Genomic DNA, 27,279 nt, shown 5'->3' on the forward strand with positions numbered 1-27,279 from the left:
GTTGTTAGGTCAGAACGCTCGGCCAGAGCGTCCAGTGTGCGCTCTGAATCGAACAACGCTCTGAGTTTACAAACGCCAAGAGCACACTGGCACTCCAGATTAAATTTATGAACACACCCGTAGTATAAGCCAGCCTTTAGTCTTAAAATCTTTGGTTGTTTAGTACCTAGCTTCACGTGAATCCTTAAAGAGATGGGTGGGGCTAATGCTTAAGAGGGTGTGAATGATGCTGAATGGGTGTAGACACAGAAGAGCTCTCCAGTAGGTACCAAATCATTCGAGGGCCATTTTCTCAAAAGTGAGGTTCCAAGTTTATCAACTTTCAAAGCAGAATTACTTTCCCATTGTTCCTCAACTAGCTCTGAGCCTCTACTTTCATCCAATGTAAAAAATAAAAAATAAAAAATAAATTGTTAAATTCTTTTAGATCTTTTCCATATGGGCATACATGTTTCCAAAGGTTATTGTTGTATATGGTGTCAGGAAGGTTTAATACAGGCCTCTCACATTAGCCTGTGCTAGGTTGTGATGTTTTCCTTATGTAGATGTCCTTGGTCTTTTTATGGCAGACACTCCACAAGCCCTTTATTACCCAACACTGCCAGCCTAACTAAAGCTGTTTTAAGAACTGGTTTGATTGACGGAGCGACATGTGTTGAAGACAAGGTGCTGGGACTGACACCTCACATAATTAGTGATGGCCATGGCAATTTCTCTGCTGCAGCAATGATGCCAGTGGTGTCGTGGAGGGTAAACAAATGTAAACACACCTTTTTGTATTTTGTGTGAGCCTTTACCCGTTTGTGGAAAAATACATTGAATGTATAGGGAGCGTTACTTTCTTCACTGAGAACGGCGATCATTCGATCTTTTTGGATTGAACCTACTGTTTTGCTTACACAATATATCTTGTGAGCCTTACATGCCATATGTGTTTGGGTTCGTGGCTTGGGGTCCATGGACTGCAGCATTAGAACATTTTCCATTATAGATTTGATCAGCCACCCTTTTCAGTCTTTAACTACTGTAAGGAAATTCTGCTTGTAAAGATTCCATCTGGCTCTACTGATGAGTACATTAAATAATAAGAGTGTTTGTTTTTTTTACCCCCAATTTCGTGATATCCAATTGCGATCTTGTCTCATCTCCCCAACCTATGATGAAAATTACAGGCCTCTCTCATCTTTTTAAGTGGGAGAACTTGCACAATTGGTGGCTGACTAAATACTTTTTTTCCCCACTGTAAGTGTGCTAACCTGTAGGGTAGAGGATTTCTGTGTTGTTTACGGTGAGATTGAGGCTAGCCAGACGCTTTCTAAATACTTCTCTATGTTTTATTATCCTAGTAGAGCTCACTGTCTAAGCAAACAGAAAATCACTTACTCTGAGGTGCTAGCTTGATATTTCATGCACTGGCTAAACTCCGGACTGAATCACGTCGTTGCTTGTTTCACATTGTGGACAGTCAGGCATGAATCAACAACTCCAATCTGAACTGATAATAAAGCTAGAATGAATTAACTTATTAAACCCCTGTTCATGCCTAAGCTATTATGTGTATCAAGTTACAGATTTAGCAACCAGTCACTGAATAAAATGTATCTATCTTCATGCAGCAACAGAGAGGAGTGTAAACACGTAGGCACTGTTTTGGTTACAGTGGAGCAGTTTGTTCTGGAGGGACTTCAGAGTGGTCCATTAATAACATTACAGTGGCTTGCAAAAATATTCACCCCCCTTGGCATTTTTCCTATTTTGTTGCCTTACAACCTAAATTAAAATTGATTTTTGGGGGGGTTGTATCATTTGAGTTACACAACATGCCTACCACTTTGAAGATGCAAAATATTTTCTATTGTGAAACAAACAAGAAATAAAACAAAAAAACAGAACTTGAGCATACATAACTATTCCCCCAGTGAAGCATGGTGGTGGCAGTCCAATGGCGGCGAGCTTTACACCACTCCAGCCGACGCTTGGCGTTGCGCATGGTGATCTTAGGCTAGTGTGTGGCTGCTCGGCAATGGAAACGCATTTCATGAAGCTCCAGATGAACAGTTCTTGTGCTGATGTTGCTTCCAGAGGAAGTTTGGAACTCGGTAGTGAGTGTTGCACTCGGCGGTCCCATTCTGTAAGCTTGTGTGGCCTACCACTTCGCGGCTGAGCCATTGTTGCTCCTAGATGTATTTTTTGTCTTGCCCATTCACCCTCTGAATGGCACACATACACAATCCATGCCAAATTAAATCACGTTTTATTTGTCACATACACATGTTTAGCAGATGTTATTGCGGCTTTTTAAGGCTTAAAAATTATTCTTTAACCTGTCTCCTCCCCTTCATCTACACCAGGGCTCTCCAACCCTGTTCCTGGAGAGCTACCCTTCTGTAGGTTTTCACTCCAACCCCAGTTGTAACTAACCTGATTCAGCTTATCAACCAGCTAATTATTAGAATCAGGTGCGCTAGATTAGGGTTGGAGCGAAAACCTACAGGACGGCAGCTCTCCAGGAACAGGGTTGGAGAGCCTTGATCTACCCTGATTGAACTGGATTTAATTAGTCTTAACTTTTATATAATCGAAGGTTAATATAAATACTGAGAAGGTTTTAAATACAATTAAATGTATTAGTTAGTATGACTATTTTAAATTCAGAGGATGTATTGTTACTGTACTTATAGTACTTTTTAGTCTTTTACAGCATCTAACGGAATTAGTTATGTTTTGCAGATCAACATTCATCCAGGGTCTAACGTTACTGTCCCAAAGAACGTCTGGATGGCGGCCATACAATCAGGCCAACAGTTCCACTGCGATGGCAAGAGCGCTGTTGGGTGCTTTAGATGTTGACATGTTGCTGAAAAGCAACCTAAGAGGTATATACAGATATTGTATAGACCGTAGAATTACTAGAAGGGGCATATACCCTTAGATTTACATTTGTCATTTAGCAGATACTCTTATCCAGAGCAACTTACAGTACAATTAGTGCATTCATCTTAAGATAGCTAGGTGAGACAACACATCACAATCGTATCAGGTACATTTTCCCTCAACAGAGTATTTATCAGCAAAGTCAGTTCTAGTGGGAAAAGTGAAGTGTCATTTTTTTGGGGGGGTGGGGAGCGGGGCGATGGGGGTGCCGTGAGAGTTATTTAAGATACTCTTCAAAGAGGAAGGGTTTTAGACATTTTCGAAAGATGGGCAGGGACTCTGCTGTCCTGACTTTTGGGGGAAGCTTGTTCCATCATTGGGGTGCCAGGGCTGAGCGGGAGCTGCCCTCCTGCAGGCATGCGAGGTAGAGTCCTTCACGGGTCCAAAAAGTTGGACCCGATACGAAATTGACCTGGGGCTTTCCCATCCTGACCCGATATGCATAAATTCATTTTTTTAATATTGAGACCCGTTCCGAATGGATCTGAGGACAACTAGACCCGTTCCATATAGACCTGGTGTACTGTATGTGTGACACATAGTATTAAAATGTTTATTACATATATGTTGGTCCCTTATTCTGTATATGAGCATATAAGGTAGCATATATTATGACATATAAGGGATATATACTGTATGTGATAAACATTTGAATACTACATGTGTCACACATATATGATAATATAAGTATTATACATATTAGAAACAAAAAACTACGTTTTAAGTGAGAAGTAGTCATTGGTCTGAATTTCAAATGAGCACCACAATGCCAATAAATGTGTGTTGGGAGGGGGGTGACAAAACTATAAACAAAATAATGGTCAAAATGTATCCTACGGGAGGCAAACCCACAATCTTCAGATCCACAGTCGGTAACTAACCATTACACTACCAACCCTTTTCTTAAAACATTGACTTCGACAGACCATTTAAATGGACAGTCTGGAAGCGTTTGTTCCAAAAAGATTTTGTTCATTCACTCAGTACTGACATTTATTTATCTTGCTTGGTTAAAATACAGCCTGAAAACAGACTCATTTAATCACGTTGCTAACCAAGTTAGCAAGCATGTAATTTTTGTTTGACTGCGCACAGCAGGTCGCACAATTTAAGCAATCTGGCCCGGGGTAAACTGGGCTATGGCCCGTCACATCATCGGGCAAAAGCGTGGAGGGAAGGCAGATAAAGCAATCACTTTTGCATGTGAAAACACGGAATCTTGCGCATTACTACAAGTGCTTAATTATGTCACTTGTGTTTTGAACCGATTTTGCCGTCGGACAGAGCAGGGCACCTGGCTCACACAATCAACTTTCAGCCGTTGCAAAACACACCTACACGAGCACCCTGGTGAGATTAATTGAATCCCCTCAGTGATTCTGATGCTGTTTTACCTGGGTGCAGCACCCTGACTACTTTTTACTTGTGGATGGCGACTTCAGATTTTCTGGGAACACACTGAAAAGGAACTTGACACTGTGTTAATCAGTCAGCACAAATTTGTATTATAATAATGTCAAGAAGGTAGGAGAGGGAGTGTATGCCAGAGCTGGAATTTATTCTACATGTTTCAAACAGCGACGCTGTCAGTCGAGTCTCGTAAGTTGTCTGACGCTAGCAGGCATTTGCACACTTTGCAGTGCACAACTGAACTGAGGCTCTGTTTACGTGTGTTTGGGGTTCTACCATTGACTATATGCGGTTCATAACTAGCTTACTGTTTCTTAAGAAATACATTCATTTTTTCAACTATGGTTTGTGTTGTGGTCTTGGTTGTTCTTAATCGAAGAAATGTGGCGTTTGTCCTGTCTGAAATCTGTCTACCTTGTCGTACCGTAGCTTGGTCTATGGAGTAGCCTACATAGCTAGTTTTGCAATGCCCATTGCATGCATTGTAAGGTAGATAGCTTAAACTTCCCAACGTTTTGCATTGGCTTTGATCCTGCTTTGGACCTATTTAGCTAACTAGCTAGCTATGTTTTGTGGAAGAATGTACTGTAGCTATGATATATTATCAACATTGAGTTCTGGTGCAATCTTGTTGGGGTAACATTGGCTACCTAATTAGCTAGTTCGGTAGTAAACGTGACCAACACATCTAATTAACTCTAGCTAGCAATGCAAATTAACATGAGCAGCGTGGCAGTTTCCCAAAGTTTGGTGGTTTTAAACTTAACTTAACTAACATTAGCTAGCTGTGTTTTGTGTAAGAAAGTATGATATATTGTGGTGCATGAACTGGTCATACGCGTTAGCTAACGTTACAGAACCACATCGTTGGTTCTTAATGGACAGAAATTAGCACGTGAGAGCGATAAATTATACATTTAATCAAAACTGTTAATCAAAAAAAGTCTAATGGTCACTTTATGGATGCTGTAGTCTCATTCTTATCCGACGCCTAGATATTGAGTTAGGTCTGGGCAAGAAATTGTATTTTTTTCCTAATGCTAACAACCCTGTTAAAAATCCGGTATGTGGTTCTCGGTAACGGCCGGTTCTTGACATATACCAGTGCGCCTGGCACCTACTACCAAACCCCCTTTAAAGGCACTTACAGTAAATGTTTTGTCTTGCCCTTTCACCCTCTGAATGGTACACATACACAATCCATGTCTCAATTGTCTCAAGACTTGAAAGTCCTTCTTGAACCTGTCTCCTCCCCTTCATCTCCACTGATTGAAGTGGATTTAACAAGTGACATCAATAAGGGATCATAGCTTTCACCTGGTCAGTCTGTCACGGAAAGAACTTGTGTACTTTTATAATGTTTTGTATACTCAGAGTATATGTGTATATAAGGCAGAAATACATGTCACATATGTGAAAACGGGCCGTCTGCACTACCCTCTGTAGCGCCTTGCGGACGGATGGCAGGCAGTTGCCATACCAAGCCTTGCTGCCGTTGAGGGAGAGGTTGTTGTCCTGGCACCACACTGCCAGGTCTCTGACCTCCTCCCTATAGGCTGTCTCATCGTCGTCGGTGATCAGGCCTACCACTGTTGTGTCGTCTGCAAATTTAATTATGGTGTTGGAGTCGTGGTTGAACAGGGAGTACGGGAGTACAGGAGGGGACTAAGGACGCACCCCTGAAGGGCCCCCGTATTGAGGGTGTTAGGTTATAAGTTATGGTTCAATAATCCAGACGGATTCCAAAGGCAGCTCAGGCTAGATTTATTCACCACGATGTTGTAGCTTCAAGACAAGATACAACGTCACAAGCACATATGTGACCGACTGCCTCGATTCGGTCTTATGTTGCAAAAATGTAAATGCTGTTTATTACATTGGATAAAAGGAGAGACTCCGAGCTACAAAATGGTATTTCATACACTGCAGTTGAGGAACAATGGGAAAGTAATTCAGCTTCGAAAGTTGATAAACTTGTAACCCCACTTTTGAGAAAATTGCCCTTTTAATGTTTTGATACACCTACTGGCGAGCTCTTCTTTGTCAACACCTATTCAGCATTGTTCACACCAGTGGAGGCTGCTGAGGGGAGGACGGCTCATACTAATGGCTGGAACGGAGTAAATGGAATGGTATTCCAACGATTCTGCTCCAGCCATTACCACGAGCCCGTCCTCCCCAGTTAAGGCGCCACCAACTTCCTGTGGTTCACACCCTCTTAAGCTTTAGCTCCACACATCTCTAAACAGAGTGAGTGAAGTCGTGTAGTAAACAACTAAAGATTTCAAGACTAAAAGTGGGGAAAGGAGTAGCCTACAATAAAATAACACTTTATCTAGTCCTTGGCCTATATTCTAATCTGACTTTGGTGCAGGTCATGTTGTTCTTCACATTACCGTCTCTGGTAAACACACTTTATATCAAATAGAATCAACGTTTATTTGTCACAGGCACAGGATACAGAAGGTGTAAACGGCACAGTGAAATGATTACTTGCCTATTTGCATAGTAGCAATATCCAAAATAGAATGTGTCCAGATATAAAATATTTTATAACTATTGTATAATTATTAGATGATGCTTACCCAGACACACTTGTCTACATTGATGGGTAATGTGAAAGAAATGCTATAACCACCCCTCAGCCACAGGATGGGTCACTATTGTCTAGACATGTATATGTGTTCATGGAATACAATAGGTGGCCGCCACCCCCCAGACACACCTGGCTAACTTGATGGGTCATATAATCATCTTGCGAAGTGGAGTCTTCTGTTTAGACATCTAGTACGCTTTAAAACAACTTTCTGACAAAATTAGATACGTATAATATTTGAAAATGTAGCTAGACTCATACCCATATACAGTGGGGGAAAAAAGTATTTAGTCAGCCACCAATTGTGCAAGTTCTCCCACTTAAAAAGATGAGAGAGGCCTGTAATTTTCATCATAGGTACACGTCAATTATGACAGACAAAATGATAATTTTTTTTCCAGAAAATCACATTGTAGGATTTTTAATGAATGTATTTGCTAATTATGGTGGAAAATAAGTATTTGGTCAATAACAAAAGTTTCTCAATACTTTGTTATATACCCTTTGTTGGCAATGACACAGGTCAAACGTTTTCTGTAAGTCTTCACAAGGTTTTCACACACTGTTGCTGGTATTTTGGCCCATTCCTCCATGCAGATCTCCTCTAGAGCAGTGATGTTTTGGGGCTGTCGCTGGGCAACACGGACTTTCAACTCCCTCCAAAGATTTTCTATGGGGTTGAGATCTGGAGACTGGCTAGGCCACTCCAGGACCTTGAAATGCTTCTTACGAAGCCACTCCTTCGTTGCCCGGGCGGTGTGTTTGGGATCATTGTCATGCTGAAAGACCCAGCCACGTTTCATCTTCAATGCCCTTGCTGATGGAAGGAGGTTTTCACTCAAAATCTCACGATACATGGCCCCATTCATTCTTTCCTTTACACAGATCAGTCGTCCTGGTCCCTTTGCAGAAAAACAGCCCCAAAGCATGATGTTTCCACCCCCATGCTTCACAGTAGGTATGGTGTTCTTTGGATGCAACTCAGCATTCTTTGTCCTCCAAACACGACGAGTTGAGTTTTTACCATAAAGTTCTATTTTGGTTTCATCTGACCATATGACATTCTCCCTATCCTCTTCTGGATCATCCAAATGCACTCTAGCAAACTTCAGACGGGCCTGGACATGTACTGGTTTAAGCAGGGGGACACGTCTGGCACTGCAGGATTTGAGTCCCTGGCGGGGTAGTGTGTTACTGATGGTAGGCTTTGTTACTTTGGTCCCAGCTCTCTGCAGGTCATTCACTAGGTCCCCCCGTGTGGTTCTGCGATTTTTGCTCACCGTTCTTGTGATCATTTTGACCCCACGGGGTGAGATCTTGCGTGGAGCCCCAGATCGAGGGAGATTATCAGTGGTCTTGTATGTCTTCCATTTCCTAATAATTGCTCCCACAGTTGATTTCTTCAAACCAAGCTGCTTACCTATTGCAGATTCAGTCTTCCCAGCCTGGTGCAGGTCTACAATTTTGTTTCTGGTGTCCTTTGACAGCTCTTTGGTCTTGGCCATAGTGGAGTTTGGAGTGTGACTGTTTGAGGTTGTGGACAGGTGTCTTTTATACTGATAACAAGTTCAAACAGGTGCCATTAATACAGGTAACGAGTGGAGGACAGAGGAGCCTCTTAAAGAAGAAGTTACAGGTCTGTGAGAGACAGAAATCTTGCTTGTTTGTAGGTGACCAAATACTTATTTTCCACCATAATTTGCAAATAAATTCATTAAAAATCCTACAATGTGATTTTCTGGAAAAAAAATTCTCAATTTGTCTGTCATAGTTGACGTGTACCTATGATGAAAATTACAGGCCTCTCTCATCTTTTTAAGTGGGAGAACTTGCACAATTGGTGGCTGACTAAATACTTTTTTCCCCACTGTACATGGATGAATGCTTCACGGCAGTGTGTCTGTTCCGTTTTGTTTGTAGCTAGCTACAGCTTGTTTGGCCCGTTGTGTCAAATCACTCCGGTTCACACTGATCGAGTGCAGAAAGTAGTCCATCACAACTTTTTCCCACTGCTCTTTGTCGATAGCACCTGCTAAATTCAGGGCAGCAATGTTGTTGAGAGTAGTAGCAACACTTTTGCAGTTCTCCATGGCTAAAGTTATATCTCTCAAAAAAGCCACGGTAGCAAGGATTGTCTACACATGAGGAGCTCATGTTATAGACAGAAGCGTGCTACAATGCAGACCAATCTGAACTGATCTCTCGGCATGTCCAGCCCATCCATTATCTTAGCTAGCGAGAAGGTTCCTGTCTTTTTCCATGGCAAAAACAAATAGGCTAGTAATTTAACAATTTTGGCATACAAGTTTGCTATTACATGAAAGTTCACATGTCCCAGAAGACATTTCTGCCAAAAAACGCATTATGATAAAAATACATTTTTAAAAAACATTCAAATGCCTCTCCTGTGAAGTAGTGATGTGCAACAGATGCCTTGCTTCCTCAAACGAGTCACATATTTATAACCTCCGACTAAGCCCCCCTTCCCGAACCTCCCCCCTTTCTGTGTATAGGATGAACAATCAATCTCTGTGGCTGGGCAGGTGGTGTTATTGTGCCAGCTTGAGTCTGGTACTTCTCCTCGGCTCTCACAGGTCTTCTTTTAAGTCAGGAGAGGCCTTCAGTTACAGGGAGTACACATTCTTGCAATCTACCGCGGTCCACTAGATAATTACTCTTCTCATACACAGAGCTTAAACCTAACACTACTTTTCATCCCTAAGAATATACAGTATACTGAACAAAAATAAATGCAACATGTGAAGTGATGGTCCCATGTTTCATGAGCTGAAATAAAAGATCTCTGAAATTTTCCGTACACACAAAAAGCTTGTTTTTCTCACATTTTGTGCACACATTTGTTTACCCCTGTTAGTGAGCATTTCTCCTTTGCCAAGATAATCCATCCACCTGACAGGTGTGGGATATCAAGAAGCTGATTAAACAGCATGATCATTACACAGGTGCACCTTGTGCTGGGGACAATAAAAGGCCACTCTAAAATGTGCAAAAATTGGTCACATAGCACAATGCCACAGATGTGTCAAGTTGAGGGAGTATGCAATTGGCATGCTGACTGCAGGAATGTCCACCAGAGCTGTTACCAGACAATTTAAGGTTAAGTTCTCTACCATAAGCTGCCTACAATGTCATTTTAGCAGTATGTCCAACCGGCCACACAACCACGTGTAACCACGCAAGCCCAGGCCTCTACATCCAGCTTCTTCCCCTCCGGGATAGTCTGAGACCAGCCACCAGGACAGCTGATGAAACTGTGGGTTTGCACAACCAAATAATTTCTGCACAAACTGTTTGAAACCGTCTCAGGGAAGCTCATCTGTGTGTTCACCAGGGTCTTGATCTGACTGCAGTTGGGCGTCGGAACCAACCTCAGTGGGCAAATGCTCACCTTCGATGGTCACTGGCACGCTGGAGAAGTGTGCTCTTCACGGATGAATCCCGGTTTCAACTGTACCGGGCAGATGGCAGACAGCATGTATGGCGTTGTGTGGGTGAACGGTTTGCTGATGTCAACGCTGTGAACAGAGTGCCCCATGGTGGCGGTGGGGTTATGGTATGGGCAGGCATAAGCTACGGACAACGAACACAATTGCATTTTATCAATGGCAATTCGAATGCACAGAGATACCGTGACGAGATCCTGAGGCCCATTGTAGTGCCATTCATCCGCCGCCAACACCTCATGTTTCAGCATGATAATGCACAGCCCCATGTCGCAAAGGATCTGAACACAATTCCTGGAAGCTGAAAATGTCCCAGTTCTTCCATGGCCTGCATACTCACCAGACATGTCACCCATTGAGCATGTTTGGGATGCTCTGGATCGATGTGTACAACAGCGTGTTCCAGTAACCGCCAATATCCAGCAACTTCACACAGTCATTGAAGAGGAGTGGGACAACATTACACAGGCCACAATCAACAGCCTGATCAACTCTATGAGAAGGAGATGTGTCGCGCTGCATGAGGCAAATGGTGTTCACTCCAGATACTGACGGATTTTCTGATCCGTGCCCCTACTTTTTTGTAAGGTATCTGTGACCAACAGATGCATATCTGTATTCCCAGTCATGTGAAATCCATAGATCCATGCAATTTCAAAGTCCAGCAAGCGCCAGGACCGTCTCCTAAAGTTGATTCAGCTGCGGGATTGGGGCACCACCAGTGCAGAGCTTGCTCAGGAATGGCAGCAGGCAGGTGTAAGTGCATCTGCACGCACAGTGAGGTGAAGACTTTTGGAGGATGGCCTGGTGTCAAGAAGGGCAGCGAGGAAGTCACTTCTCTCCAGGAAAAACATCAGGGACAGACTGATATTCTGCAAAAGGTACAGGGATTGGACTGCTGAGGACTGGGGTAAAGTCATTTTCTCTGATGAATCCCCTTTCCGATTGTTTGGGGCATCCGGAAAAAAGTTTGTCCGGAGAAGACAAGGTGAGCGCTACCATCAGTCCTGTGTCATGCCAACAGTAAAGCATCCTGAGACCATTCATGTGTGGGGTTGCTTCTCAGCCAAGGGAGTGGGCTCATTCACAATTTTGTCTAAGAACACAGCCATTAATAAAGAATGGTACCAAGACATCCTCAGAGAGCAACTTCTCCCAAACATCCAAGAACAGTTTGGTGATGAACAATGCCTTTTCCAGCATGATGGAGCACCTTGCCATAAGGCAAAAGTGATAACTAAGTGGCTCGGGAAACAAAACATCGACATTCTGGGTCCATGGCCAGGAAACTCCCCAGACCTTTATCCCATTGAGAACTTGTGGTCAACCCTCAAGAGGCGGGTGGACAAACAAAAACCCACAAATTCTGACAAACTCCAAGCATTGATTACGCAAGAATGGGCTGCCATCAGTCAGGATGTGGCCCAGAAGTTAATTGACAGCATGCCAGGGTGGATTGCAGAGGTCTTGAAAAAGAAGGGTCAACACTGCAAATATTGACTCTTTGCATAAACTAAATGTAATTGTCAATAAAGGCCTTTGACACTTATGGAATGCTTGTAATTATACTTCAGTATACCATAGTAACATCTGACAAAATTATCTAAAAACACTGAAGCAGCAAACTTTGTGAAGACCAATACTTGTGTCATTCTCAAAACTTTTGACCACGACTGTATTGTCTGGGGATGCAGTCAGCCAAACTTGTTATTTGGGCCCAATCAGAGCACTGAACTGAAGGTGCCATTTGACAAGGTCTTTGTCAACACCAACATCAGGAGGCTCAGAGGCTTCTACTTCCAACACATGCTGCCAAAGTTGGTAGATTACTTTATAGAGGGAAGGCTGCAGGTATGCAACGAATACCTGGACATTGTTCACAGGTATTATATTAGATAGAACTGCAATGAATAGAAGCTGAGGTGATTCCTTAGTGTAGATGTTAGAGGTACTGTATGTGTGTTCTATTTTACATTTCCATGATCTGCATGGTTTTCTCCACTTAAGAGCAGTACTCATAAAATCATCTTAATGCATTTATCAAGATTTAGATCCATTCAAAGATTCAAACAAATGTCATTTATTTCTAATGTATCTCTAACCTCTAAAAACCTTCTGTACAATAGTTGAAGTTCTGACTGATTCATATTTACGGTTATTGTGGTGTTTGACTCATTCACATTGTCATTTCAAATGTATCTCTAACCTCTAAAAACGTTCTGGACAGTAATTCATGTTCTGACTGATTAATATTTACAGTTATTGTGGGAGAGGTATTGTCACAAGACATTTTATTTTCTCACAGTTGCGGTCAGATATATTTCCCAAGTTCGTGAGGGCTGCACAGACAATTAATATTCGGTCCACTGAGTTGAGATGGTCATTCTTTTTCATCTTCACCATGCTCACAGGCAAGGTGTTTTGTAGAATCCTGAACACCTTCAGTCTCCCGATTTTCCCTTTCCACGTGAATCCTGATGCTTGACATCTTCCTTGAACCTGACACCCCTGACCCACTGAGTTGACTTCTTCCCCTTGTGGATGATGGGACCAAGAGGCGCACACATTTGGCTGATCTGCCATCACGGAGTCCCCTTGTTCCAAAAGGACAATCAACCCAGAGTTCTTCGTTATGAGATGACTTGGTAGATGACCTTATGGAGGGAATGCTTCAGGTAAGCAGCAAATACCTGGACATTGCTCACAAGCATTAAATTAGATAGAACTGCAATGAATAGAAGCCGAGGTGATTCCTTATTGTAGATGTGACTAGCACGGCCACCCCAGACTCTAGACATAAAGGTAATGTCTCCTGTTGGGCTGATGCCAACAAAAAAACTTGGTGTTGTGTGACTTATAGTGAGAATATGCTAGAGCTCTTGTGTGTAGACTTGTGGGCCTTTCTATGAACTTCACAGCCGTCTATGATGCACCTGACACGTCTGAACTTGGTTGTCTTGAAGAGGGGAAGTAGATTTCTTATTTCCTGGACGGCCAGTGGATAAGACATTGGAGTTCTCTCGCCGTGACTTCCAAACACTCATGAAAGATGTGCGTCACTGTCCCAGTAATAACAGTGAAGCGAAATGCCAAGTCTTTGTGAGTAAGTCTAAGACGTAGCTGCATCAGTAAAATAAGGAGTTGTTCAGGAGTGAGAATTGAGCATGAGGCAGCCCATGCTCTGGTAAGGTATGTCAGAAGGGTAAAAACACTCTGGCAGAAGGGAGACTGGTATCTTCCTAGCTAGCACATTTGGTTCCTTGGAAGTTGTGGGAACATATGTTTATGTTAACTGTTATGAACTCCAAGCATACACAGAAATTCATTTGCTTAGGCATTAATCATGCAAACACATGTATTTTGTTATTGTGGCACAGCATCAGTGAGATTTGAACTTATGATCTACTGTTCACTATCCATGGAATTAGTCCACTGCGCCACTAGGATGGAGCTAGCATGCCATCTTATTTTGACTCATACAAAGCTGTTCACTTTAGTCTATTCAAACAAACCCCATTTCAAAGGAAACAAGCACTCATTAAGATCAGGTGTGGCCAGTTAGTGGGCATGGTCAACACACCTGAACACACTTAACAAGATAGAGGATAGAGAGTTTTGTTGACGCAGAGAACGGAATGTATATGTCTTTAAATAACATTCTTAGAAAGTTATTTGAAAGTTACTGTTTTCTTGTGTTTTTTTTATGGAAAGTTTTCTTAATGTTCTGAGAACATTACTTTAAATAGAACCATGAGTAAACCTGAAGAAAACATTATGCTGAAGTACTGAAATTCCCACAGAAGAACGTTGTTTCTTAACGTTTTCGGGAAAATTTGAGAACACTACTTTAAAGATGCACTATGCTGAAATCGCTCCATAATTTCAGTTTGTGACAAAACAAGCACGTATAGTTTAGAGAATCATTGTGCCATCTAAACCACTGTGAAATATATTTTCCATAACAAAAAATATTGTATTTTCAGCTGTTTGAAGCTGGTGTACAAAACCGAAAGTAAAAGACGCAAAAACAAAACTTAAGAACGTGAAGCATAGAAATAACGCACATGGAACAGATCTACCACTTCCTAGACTTGCTTTCAATGAGAATGACAGATCTAACTCCAATCATTTTTTGTCATTTCAACTTGTAGATGTATTTAAACCTGTCTTTACTTTTTGTGGATCTGCCTGACTCCACATTATCTAGCATGTAAAAACTGATTGTGTAAGTTCCTACATGCATTTCATACAGAAGGCTACATTGAATCTACAGATAGCTACTATACATTGTTTGTTGCCAAAGTTTTAAAATGTTTTAAGAATGAACAAAAACATTCCACAGTAATGGCACAGAGTTTTCATACTAAACCATATTTGGTAATGGGGTAAAATTAGGTTAAGATAAGATTTGGGGATTCATTTGGGCTCCCGAGTGGCGCAGCGGTCTAAGGCACTGGATCTCAGTGCTAGAGGCGTCACTACAGACCCTGTTTTGATTCCAGGCTGTACCACAATCCGGCCATGATTGGGAGTCCCACAGGGCGGCGCACAATTGACCCAGCGTCGTCTGGGTTTGGCCGGGGTAGGCAGTCACTGTAAATAAGAATTTGTTCTTAACTGACTTGCCTAGTTAAATAAGCCAGCTACCTGTAATATCTTCGTCGTATTTCAGACTTTGGTAATAACATTGACCTTTGTCTTACAAACTAGGTAGATTTCAAATGAATAGTGTACTAGTGAGCTTACCTGAAATGAAGTGAGTGCCGCAAATCCTGGTATGATTTATGGACTCCCAAGCCTCCCTTCGGACTGCAGTGGCCCAAGCTGGTCGCCTTTCCTTGTTTTTTGGAAATCTGAACATTTTAATCTTTGATAAGGCATTTGTAACTGACCTCAAGCCACAACCAACAACAGAACAGCAACTACCAAAGTTGGTCAGATTCATTTTACTTGGTTGGTGGAAAGCGTAGCAGACTAGTATAAGAACAACAACAAGTTTTCAGAGAGGAGGTCGTAAGGGGTCTCACAATTATTTAGAATGCATGCGCATATTCCATTATATACAGTGCATTCGGAAAGTATTCAGACCCCTTCACTTTTTCCACATTTTGTTACGTTACAGCCTTATTCTAAAATTGATTCATATATTTTTTTACTCATCAATCTACACACAATACCCCATAATGACAAAGTGAAAACAGGATTTTAGAAATGTTTGCAAATTTATATAAAAAAATAAAAACAGATACCTTATTTAAATAGGTATTCAGACCCTTTGCTATGAGACTCGAAATTGAGCTCAGGTGCATCCTGTTTCCATTGATTGTCCTTGAGATGTTTCTACAACTTGATTGGAATCCACCTGTGGTAAATTCAATTGATTGGACATGATTTGGAAAGGCACACACCTGTCTATATATAAGGTCCCAGAGTTGACAGTGCATGTCAGAGCAAAAACCATGCCATAAGGTCAAAGGAATTGTCCGTAGAGCTCTGAGACAGGATTGTGTCGAGGCACAGACCTGGGGAAGGGTCCCAAAACATTTCTGCAGCATTGAAGGTCCCCAAGAACACAGTGGCCTCCATCATTCTTAAATAGAAGAAGTTTGGAACCACCAAGACTCTTCCTAGAGCTGGCTGCCAAACTGAGCAATCGGGGGAGAAGGGCCTTGGTCAGGGAGGTGACCAAGAACCCGATGGTCACTCTGACAGAGCTCTAGAGTTCCTCTATAGAGATGGGAGAATCTTCCAGAAGGACAACCATCTCTGCAGCACTCCACCAATCAGGCGTTTATGGGAGAGTGGCCAGACGGAAGCCACTCCTCAGTAAAAGGCACATGACAGCCCACTTGGAGTTTGCCAAAAGGCACCTAAAGGACTCTGACCATGAAAATAGCTGTGCAGCGATGCTCCCTATCCAACCTGACAGATCTTGAGAGGACATGCAGAGAAGAATGGGAGAAACTCCCCAAATACAGGTGTGCCAAGCTTGTAGCTGCCATAGGTGCTTCAACAAAGTACTGAGTAAAGGGTCTGAATACTTATGTAAATGTCATATTTAATTTTTTTTTATTAGCAAAAATGTCTAAAAACCAGTTTGTCATTATGGGGTATTGTGTGTAGATTGATGAGGGGTTGAAAAAACGATTTAATCAATTTTAGAATAAGGCTGTAAGGTAACACAATGTGGAAAAAGTGAATGGGTCTGAATACTTTCCGAATGCACTGTAGGTCTATACAACAAATGAATGTGGGTTACAATGGCACTGTAAAGGCAGCATTACATAATTGCTCCTGTACATTCTGTAATTATTAATATTTCATTTTTATAGCAATTTTTTAAATTATCTGTGTATATATTTTTAACACTAAAACCACCATGGGATTTTAAAACTGTCAAGCAAAGCGCGATCATTGGATGGTTGGTTTGGCTAGCTAGCTGGCTAGCCTGTTATGTTTTGATTTGAATGCTTGAGGTTGAGTGGAAAAGCCAGAAGCAAGAGGACAATAAAGATGGCAGAGGTGTGCACAAATGCTCTGGAAGACTACAAGGCTGCTTTGGACTACCGCTGATGTGCGGTGAGCCTTCCGGCGCCCCATCGGCTGCCGGGGCATCAACCAGGTGGGTTCTACATGATCAGTGGTGGTCGCGGAGTAGCTCCGAGACCGGATCATCATTGCTCCGAGACCGGACCTGTCTGACCCTGACCAAGCTCCCGAAGCATTTCCCTGGCTATGACCGTGACGCTCCCATCTGAGCCACTGATTTAATATGGGTTTTATTCCAATTTGAATTAATAATTGATATGTTTATAAGTTAAAGAATTGGACTAAATCAAGTCAAGGCAGACTTTAAATGCACTTTAAATAACATTTGATTTGATTTAATCCTATTCTTTAACTTAGATTTTTGGTTGAGATGGAGACGTGAATCCAACATATTAATTATTCATTTGTAGACAAATAAAATTAAAGCCAGACTTAAGGACCGTCCACATCAAGCACGATACCTATAAAAAAACGGAGCATTAACACTACAAAAAGTGGAGAACGATAACGAGAGCAATCGTTTGGATCACTTTCAGATAAAATTTTTGTACCTGTCCCTCTGACGAAAAAAACGTTGACAACCAATCAAAAACACGTTCTATTGAAGCATTCTTGATTCTAGGTTTGCGAGGCTGCTCTGAGAAGAGAGAAGGCAAAGCGCACGGTTAGCTTGCCTGAATAACTGGATATATGTAAGCATATTAGTGGTCACTTTAATTTCACCCTGATAGCTCTGAATAGTCTGTAAACATTTTATACTGCGTGCAGTAGAATGTGTTGATCAGTAGATTGACAGGTGTAGCCTAATGTACAACAATAAACTATAAACGGTCCTCTAGTGTGGATGCTCGCCAATTTTTATAGTTATGTGTAGTGTTTCGTTGTGGTTATCGTCCATGGTGTGGATGGCCCTTAAGCCAGTGGCTCAGATGGAACTATCAAAGCAGAATATACATCTCCTTAAAATATTGATATTTGGTTGCGTTGATAACCAAACACAATTTAATATCACTAAATATCATTACATTTTAAATCAACCAGAGCTTGAAACCCTAGGCCTATATTTATTGTCTATTTTTGGTTGAATCCTTGGTTGAATTGACACAATAGCTGTTGATGACTTTGCAGATGCTACACTGAACAAAAAATATAAACGCAACATGTAAAGCGTTGGTCTCATGTTTCATGAGCTGAAATAAAAGATCCCAGAAATGTTCCACACGCACAAAAAGCTTATTTCTCTGCCAAAAAAATCACACATTTGTTTACATGCCTGTTAGTGAGCATTTCTCCTTTGCCAAGATAATCCATCCACCTGACAGGTGTGGCATATCAAGAAGCTGATTGAACAGCATGATCATTACACAGGTGCACCTTGTGCTGGGGACAATAAAAGGTCACTCTAAAATGTGCAGTTTTGTCACACAACACAATGCCACAGATGTCTAAAGTTTTGAGGGAGTGTGCAATTGGCATGCTGGCTAAAGAAATGTCCACCAGAGTTGTTTCCAGAGAATGTAATGTTCATTGCTCTACCATAAGCCGCCTCCAACATCGTTTTAGAGAATTTGGCAGTACGTCCAACCGGCCTCAGAAACACAGACCACGTGTATGGTGTTATGTGGGCGAGCGGTTTGCTGAGTGCCCGATGGTGGCGGTGGGGTTATGGTATGGGCAGGCATAAGCTACGGACAACGAACACAATTGCATTTTATCGATGGCAATTTGAGATACTGAGGCCCAGTGTGAGGCCCATTTATTTTAAGGTATTCCCAGTCATGTGAAATCCATAGATTAGGGCCCAATACATTTATTTCAATTGACTAATTTCCTTATATGAACTGTAACTCAGTCAAATCTTTGAAATTGTTGCATGTTGCGTTTTATATTTTTGTTCAGTGTGTGTATATACAGTGAGGGAAAAAAGTATTTGATCCCCTGCTGATTTTGTACATTTGTCCACTGACAAAGAAATGATCAGTCTATAATTTTAATGGTAGGTTTATTTGAATAGTGAGCGACAGAATAACAACAAAAAAATCCAGAAAAACGCATGTCAAAAATGTTATAAATTGATTTGCATTTTAACGAGGGAAAAAAGTACTTGACCCCCTCTCAATCAGAAAGATTCCTGGCTCCCAGGTGTCTTTTATAGAGGTAACGAGCTGAGATTAGGCGCACACGCTTAAAGGGAGTGCTCCTAATCTCAGTTTGTTACCTGTATAAAAGACACCTGTCCACAGAAGTAATCAATCAATCAGATTCCAAACTCTCCACCATGGCCAAGACCAAAGAGCTCTCCAAGGATGTCAGGAACGAGATTGTAGACGTACACAAGGCTGGAATGGGCTACAAGACCATCGCCAAGCAGCTTGGTGAGAAGGTGACAACAGTTGGTGCGATTATTCGCAATTGGAAGAAACACAAAATAACTGTCAATCTCCCTCTGCCTGGGGCTCCATGCAAGATCTCACCTCGTGGAGTTGCAATGATCATGAGAACGGTGAGGAATCAGCCCAGAACTACACGGTAGGATCTTGTCAATGATCTCAAAGCAGCTGGGACCATAGTCACCAAGAAAACAATTGGTAACACACTACGCCGTGAAGGACTGAAATTCTGCAGCGCCCGCAAGGTCCCCCTGCTCAAGAAAGCACATATACAGGGCCGTCTGAAGTTTGCCAATGAACATCTGAATGATTCAGAGGAGAACTGGGTGAAAGTGTTGTGGTCAGATGAGACCAAAATCGAGCTCTTTGGCATCAACTCAACTCGCCGTGTTTGGAGGAGGAGGAATGCTGCCTATGACCCCAAGAACACCATCCCCACCGTCAAACATGGAGGTGGAAACATTATGCTTTGGGGTGTTTTTCTGCTAAGGGGACAGGACATCTTCACCGCATCAAAGGGACAATGGACGGGGCCATGTACTGTCAAATCTTGGGTGAGAACCTCCTTCCCTCAGCCAGGGCATTGAAAATGGGTTGTGGATGGGTATTCCAGCATGACAATGACCCAAAACACACGGCCAAGGCAACAAAGGAGTGGCTCAAGAAGAAGCACATTAAGGTCCTGGAGTGGCCTAGCCAGTCTCCAGACCTTCATCCCATAGAAAATCTGTGGAGGGAGCTGAAGGTTCGAGTTGCCAAACATCAGCCTCGAAACCTTAATGACTTGGAGAAGATCTGCAAAGAGGAGTGGGACAAAATCCCTCCTGAGATGTGTGCAAACCTGGTGGCCAACTACAAGAAACGTCTAACCTCTGTGATTGCCAACAAGGGTTTTGCCACCAAGTACTAAGTCATGTTTTGCAGAGGGGTCAAATACTTATTTCCCTCATTAAAATGCTAATCAATTTATAACATTTTTGACATGCGTGTTTCTGGATTTTTTTATTGTTATTCTGTCTCTCACTGTTCAAATAAACCTACCATTAAAATTATAGACTGATCATGTCTTTGTCAGTGGGCAAACATACAAAATCAGCAGGGGATCAAATACTTTTTTCCCTCACTATATATATATATATATATATATATATATATATATATATATATATATTTATAGGCCTAAATTGCATCATTGATGATATGAGTGATAAAGTATGGTCACATTTAATTCTCTGTTAAATCTACCCTTTGGAATGACTTCGATAACAACAGTGAAACTATTTCGTTTATAATAATAATAATATGCCATTTAGCAGACGCTTTTATCCAAAGCGACTTACAGTCATGCGTGCATACATTTTTGTGTATGGGTGGTATGATCTCGTTTGTAAGTGGAGATCTCTCAACAATCATTCTCATGATAGTACATTGGTAATAGTCAGTGACAAATGTCAAAGCTAAGCAGGCCTAGTTTTGGATAAAACCCTGGATGTGAGCCCAAAAGGACAGCTGTAGGCAAAACAATTATCAAGTAGGAGGCGCTGCCCAGCCTATTGTTTCATTTTCTCATACTGGATATAAGGTTGAAGATCTGACGTTGTTTTAAAAGATACAAATGAACATATTTTAAACAAGGTTTGTCTATATTGACATTTGGTTACCATGATGAAATAATCCTGTAGTTGAAATTTCACCCTTAAAACAACAGTTGGCGCTAATTACTTTTTTCAAATCCAATGTATTTTCCACATAGATTCCACGTCACGATACGTTGACAAATTACGTTGAAACAAGATTGATTTAACCAGTTTGTGCCCAGTGGGCATGTGTTTGAAAGATGCAGACTGAGTTCCTGGGTTCAGGATGTCAGGTGTCTGGTGCCTGGTGGGGTTTATTCCCCCCTCGCTGTGAGGGGATCACTCGCTCATCAGCAGCCATGAAGCGCTGAACAGACAGCCCTTCAAATAAGGCTGCTGGAGTTGTTAGCTGGGTGCCTGAATCCCCACGTGAAAGGGTCAAGCTCCCTCTTGCCATTTCCGAGGAGGAAAGAGAAGAGAAGGATAAAAAAGCCTGTCACAGCTGTCTTGAGAGGGATGTGACGTAGGCCGGTCTTCTTTAAGCCAAGAGGAAACATGACTGACACCTCCAAAGGCTACCACACCATTTGAATATGCAAAAGACTTCCACTCAACTCTCTCCTGTCTGTGGAGTTCTGACTGTGTTTCACGTCAATGTCTGACTGCGTGAGTGAGAGAGTTTGCTTGCTTGAGGACTCTACATTTTTTCATTATTATGGTTTATTGGCAAAATGAGAAAAGCAGATTATGCTGGTGGCCTTTAAAGTCCTGTGAAAGACGGGCTGAAGGATGCCTTTGTGAATTCAAGGCTCCCATAGTCCTCTGATCCCTCTAATACACATCTTCTCCTCTCCTCCTATCTCTGGACTCTGTTTCCCCTTACTTAGTCATCTTTTTGATCTTGCTCTCTCTCTCTCTCTCCTTAAAGTAACTGTCCAGTGAAAATCTCACTTTTAAAAGTTAATGTGACCCACCACCTGGATTTGGTCCTATGTAGCAACATTTGAAATTGTGTTTTTTACATTGGATAAAAGTAGAGACTCTGAGCTGCAAAATGGTATATCATACACTGCAGTTGAGGAACAATGGGAAAGTAGTTCTGCTTTGAAAGTTGATAAACTTGTAACCCCACTTTTGAGAAAATGGCCCGTGAATGTTTTGGTACACCTAAAGGAGAGCTCTTCTTTGTCTACACCCATTCAGAATCGTTCACACCCTCAAGCCTTAGCCCCACCCATTTATTTAAGGATTCACAGTGTAGTAAACAACCAAAGATTTCAAGACTAAAACTGGTGAAAGTAGTAGCACAAAGTAGTAGTAAAAATACACTTACAATACAATATTTAGTCCTTAGACTATATCCTAATCTGACTGTTCTTCACATTACCGTCTGTGGTAAACACACTGTTATGATGAGTTTCTCTGGTATTCAAGTAATCAAGGATGTAAGAATATAGTTAGACACTTTGTAGAAAGTTAATGCAAATATTTTATTAGTCGGTACCGGGTTAGAGACAACAATGGGCAGAGCTTTGCCGTTTGCTGTTTCCAACTATCGAACAAAGATTCACTCTCCCTTATATACCCTTGGTTATCCTTCCTTTCACATACATCTGGCAACCATCATAGGCACTCCCTTTCTCTGTTGTTATTACCCTTTGCCCCAAGTCATTATATCCTGTCCATCAATCATACTACCATAAACATCACTAATCTCCTTTGACATAAGGAATGTAGACTTCATGACCCCAAACCAATTATCTTGTAACTCTACCTCGGTCCTCACAATACTATGACCTAACATCATAACACACACACTATATCAAATAAAATCTTGTTACATGCACAGGATACAGAAGGTGTAAACGGTTACTTGCATAGTGGAGTCTTTTTTATTTAGACATGTAGCTAGCTATCTAGCTAAACAATTAACCATAATCCCAACTTTAATGCCGCGTTCAAAACAACTGGGAACTCTGGGGGAAAAGACAAGCTCAGACTGGAAAAAAATAGATTTGAACGATCATCCAACTCAGAATTCCAACTCGGGAACTCGGTCCTCTTTCTAGAGCTCCGACTTTCTGACCTGAAGATCACTGACCTCATGATTTGAACTCATATTTTTCAGAGTTCCCAGTTTTTTTGAACGTGGCAATACTACCATGCATGAATCTGCAGGTAGCTAAAAATAACCAACTAGGTGCAATGTTAGCTAGCTAGCTAACATTAGGCTATAACTAGCAAAGCAAATGGCTTTCTGAGATACAAATAATATTACTACATAGATCATACACGTAATGTTAGCTAGCGAGCCAGCCAGCTAACATTAGCTAGCTAGATAACGGTACACCTTAACTTTCAATGAAAATGACTTTCTGACAAAATTAGAAACGTATATAATATCTGAAAATGTAGCCAGGCTCTTACCCGTATACATGGATGAACGCTTCTCCCTCTCTGTCGTGGATGCCATGGTTGCCCTTAGTTTGAAGATGTAATCCGTGTTCTCTTTTTGGACTCTCTCCGCATTTGGCAATCATGTCTCTGCTTCCACCGGGCATTCCACTGATTTCAAAACTCGGTCTTCTTCCGTGACAACGACACCGTTTCTTCCCCACCATTGTCATCAGAAGACTCTACAATGTCTGGTTCAATTAAAATGTTTTGACCTAAGTCAGGGATTTCCTCATTGTCTGATTCATTTTCATCCTCCAGAAAGTAGCAACTTTTTCAGTTCTTTGTGATATCTTTAAAAAAAAAGCTACGGTAGAAAGGATTATCCACACATACTGAGCAGCTCATGTTATAGATAGAAGCATGCTACATGGCAGACCAAACCTAACTCATCTCTCGGCATGTCCAGCTCATCCATTATCTCAGCTAGCGGGAAGGTTCCTGTATTGTTCGGTGACTAAACCAACTAGGCTCGTAACTTAACCATTTTATTCGTATTTAAGATGGCATACACTTTTTTTATTAAGGCACGTGAAAGTTCACGTTCTAGAAGGTTTTTTGATTTTTAATTTCAAAAATATATATAAAAACATTAAAATGCCACTCCTGTGAAGTAGTGATGTGCGACATACGCCCAGTTTCTTGAAATGGATCACATAGTCTGTTAACTCATACCCAAATAATGTTGTTGACTCATCCTATACTCTTATTTGTGGCCAAAGCATAAATTGGAGGAAAAAAAACACATTAAAAACCCCACCTCAAACTTTTATCTCAAACAAACCATTAAAAAAATACTTTATATTTCAAGTAGGAGTATGCCTATCAGCGGTCTACTTGCATTAATATTTTTAATTACCAGTATACTCCCACACCATTTCAACACAGAAAATCTGCTTTTCAACATACTTAATGTAAGTATTATTTAATAGAAATCTGGAAACACTGGACAGTTACTTTAATTAGTCGCCATTCTCATCCCTCATTCAGTTCCTCTCTGCCCATGAACCGTTCAGACTAAAGCAACCTGCGGTCTTGCCTAATCTGGGGAGTACAGCTGGTTGGATAGAGAAGTTGAAGCAAAGGCAAACCTTTTGAGATGCATAAAAGCTCTGAATCAGAGATAGTCCGACTTGACCTGTAAACATACTAGACAGCGGGAAGAAAACTGCCTCGGTTCCCTCTATATCTGGAGAATGTTCATCCACAGACAGTTCGTTCAAAGTGTTTCGATCAATAGAGTCTTTAGAATTTGATAGAAGGTTAGTCTTCAGTGGAGCAGAAAGGGTTGCGCAAGTCAGAACTTAACTTCAAGACATTGGGAGGAAGTGGAAGGAAATAATGATAACACAACATTTTGTTAATGGAATATCATAATTTCACTATTAAACTGAACAAAAATATAAACACAACATGTAAAGTGCTGGCCCCATGTTTCATGAGCTGAAATAAAAGATCCCCGAAATGTTCCATACTCACAAAAAGCTTATTTCTCTCAAATTTAGTGCAAAAATTCGTTCACATCCCTGTTAGTAAGCATTTTATCCTTTGACAAGATAATCCTGATGGGTGTGGCATACAAGAAGCTGATTAAACAGCATGATCATTACACAGGTGCACCTTGTCTTGGGGACAATAAAAGGCCACTAAAATGTGCAGTTTTATCACACAACACAATGCCACTGATGTCTCAAGTTTTGAGGGAGTGTGCAATTGGCATGCTGACTGTAGGAATGTCCATCAGAGCTGTTGCCAGAAAATGGAATGTTAATTTCTCTACCATAAACCAACTCCAACGTCGTTTTAGAGTTTTTGGCAGTATGTCCAACCGGCCTCACAACCGCAGACCGCATGTAACCACGCCAGCCCAGGACCTCCACATCCGGCTTCACCTGCAGGAGCGCCCCTGCCCAGTCATGTGAAATTCATACATTAAGATCTAATGAATTTATTTCATTTGACTGATTTCCTTATATGAACTGTAACTCAGCAAAATCTTTGAAATTGTTGCATGGTGCGTTTATATTTTTCAGTATATATAACCATTTGCTGCTGTATTGTATGGGAGCGGCATGTCAGTAATGAGTACTTCACCAGAAAGTGCATTGAAAACCTCAATAATTGCTATGAAAACTGTGGGGCTCATCAGCTATCCTCTGGGCAGACATGTGTACTCAAGCTCGCCAGATATTGCCTCATATAATGAGATATAGCCATTAGTAGTTGAAAGCAACCAGTTTATTGCAGGAATTTTCAGGCCTGCAGTAAAGCGAACTCTTCATTGCATTTCTATGTTAATTAGCCCCACAGTTAGTTTCAAGCATGACAGTAATTATGGAAATCACTACTAAGCCATAATTGCTTGCCCATGGTTTTATAACTATGAGAATACTTTGGACTTCAACATCAACAGCTTGGAGTTATAGAATTGTGGTGAAATATGGGGATGTTTAGACCCAGGGATATTGCTGATTTTAGGTGCCCTTCCTATAGTTTCGTTGAGAAACATTTACAATATCCCAGCATCTCAGCAAAAGCCATGCACATTGTGGTTTAAATATAGCAATCTGTGAAAAAAGATCACATGAGACTTAATGGAGCAGAGAGTGCACCTGGGGTTATAAAGCATTCAATAGCCCTGTTGGCACTGGTCAGGGGGTCAGGCAGGTGGGAATCTATCTACCCAGCACGCTTAGAGTCACTGCCATCTCACCCCCTCGGTCCCTGGAGGAAAGGTTCAGCAAGAGGGAGTGGTTACAGCTTTGATAAATTATGATAAAGCCTATGCTTTATGACCAACATCATTACCTTTAATTACATGTTCCCTCATCCGTTGAATCTAACTTAGCCATTGACCATAATTTTAACAGTTTGCCTGGCTTGTGCCTGTCTGAGTTGGGAATCATTCTAATTTATTCTTCATGATTTAGATATTAATTCAGTCATTAAAGAAACATGAGTGCCTCATGCTTTATTTATTTAAGTTCACACTGCCCTCATCTAACGAGATCATTCAAAGCCTCTGTGTGAACAGGAGGTGACCAGGAAAGTCCACAGGCGATGAATAGTTCAATGGTGGAAACGTCAGTGTCAATCATTTAGAAATCACTGGGAAATAGGTGGAAAAAACAGAAGAAACACGTTCAATTTACTCTGATATAATAAAAAAGCCAACATACCAGAAGGCAGGGTTGGGGTCAATTCCATTTAATTAAATTCAAATTCCAGGTCAGTCTCAATTTCCTCAAGCTTTAAAATTATATACTTCTTTCACAGGATTCACGGTATGTTGCCTGTAAAAAATAAATAATCTGGCAATGTTTTTAAGGACCCAATTAATATAATCCCATTTTTACCACATTCTTGCCGGGATAAGGCTTTTACCTCCTGTGCACATGCCGGCAAGTTTAGGAGTGGGCCGATGTGGGTGAGAGTCTATTTTAATAAATCTATTGAATATACACCATCACTCATTTGTTTAGGCAGATCCTAAGAAACGTTATAAGACTAATATAATTTATTTTCACAAGAATAGCGTAGTTTGAGTTTAATTGTGTTACTGGTCAGTGCAGCCTACGCCATGCATGGGGATGCGCTACCGAAATCAACTAATAGCGGGAAACAACGCAATCACACATGACGCATTCTCAGTATGCGAAAATAGAATGTTTAATAGTGTACAACATCAAAAATCAAGTATGGTTTAAATGCCAGGATGTTATACTCCTTTTGGCTCGTCATCTAGTAGAATTCGATTTGCACTTTTCCACAATGCATTGGAAGAGGTGGGCTGCGAGCAGGCCCGGTGCAAAAGGGGGCAATGCCCCCTTAGTTGGAATATTGTGCCCCCTCAGTTTTGTGTCCCTATTCTGTCCCACAATCTGCCCCCTCCGTCATGCCCAACC

The sequence above is a fragment of the Coregonus clupeaformis genome, chromosome 29 (genome assembly GCF_020615455.1).
Source record: "Coregonus clupeaformis isolate EN_2021a chromosome 29, ASM2061545v1, whole genome shotgun sequence".
Lineage (NCBI taxonomy): Eukaryota > Metazoa > Chordata > Actinopteri > Salmoniformes > Salmonidae > Coregonus > Coregonus clupeaformis.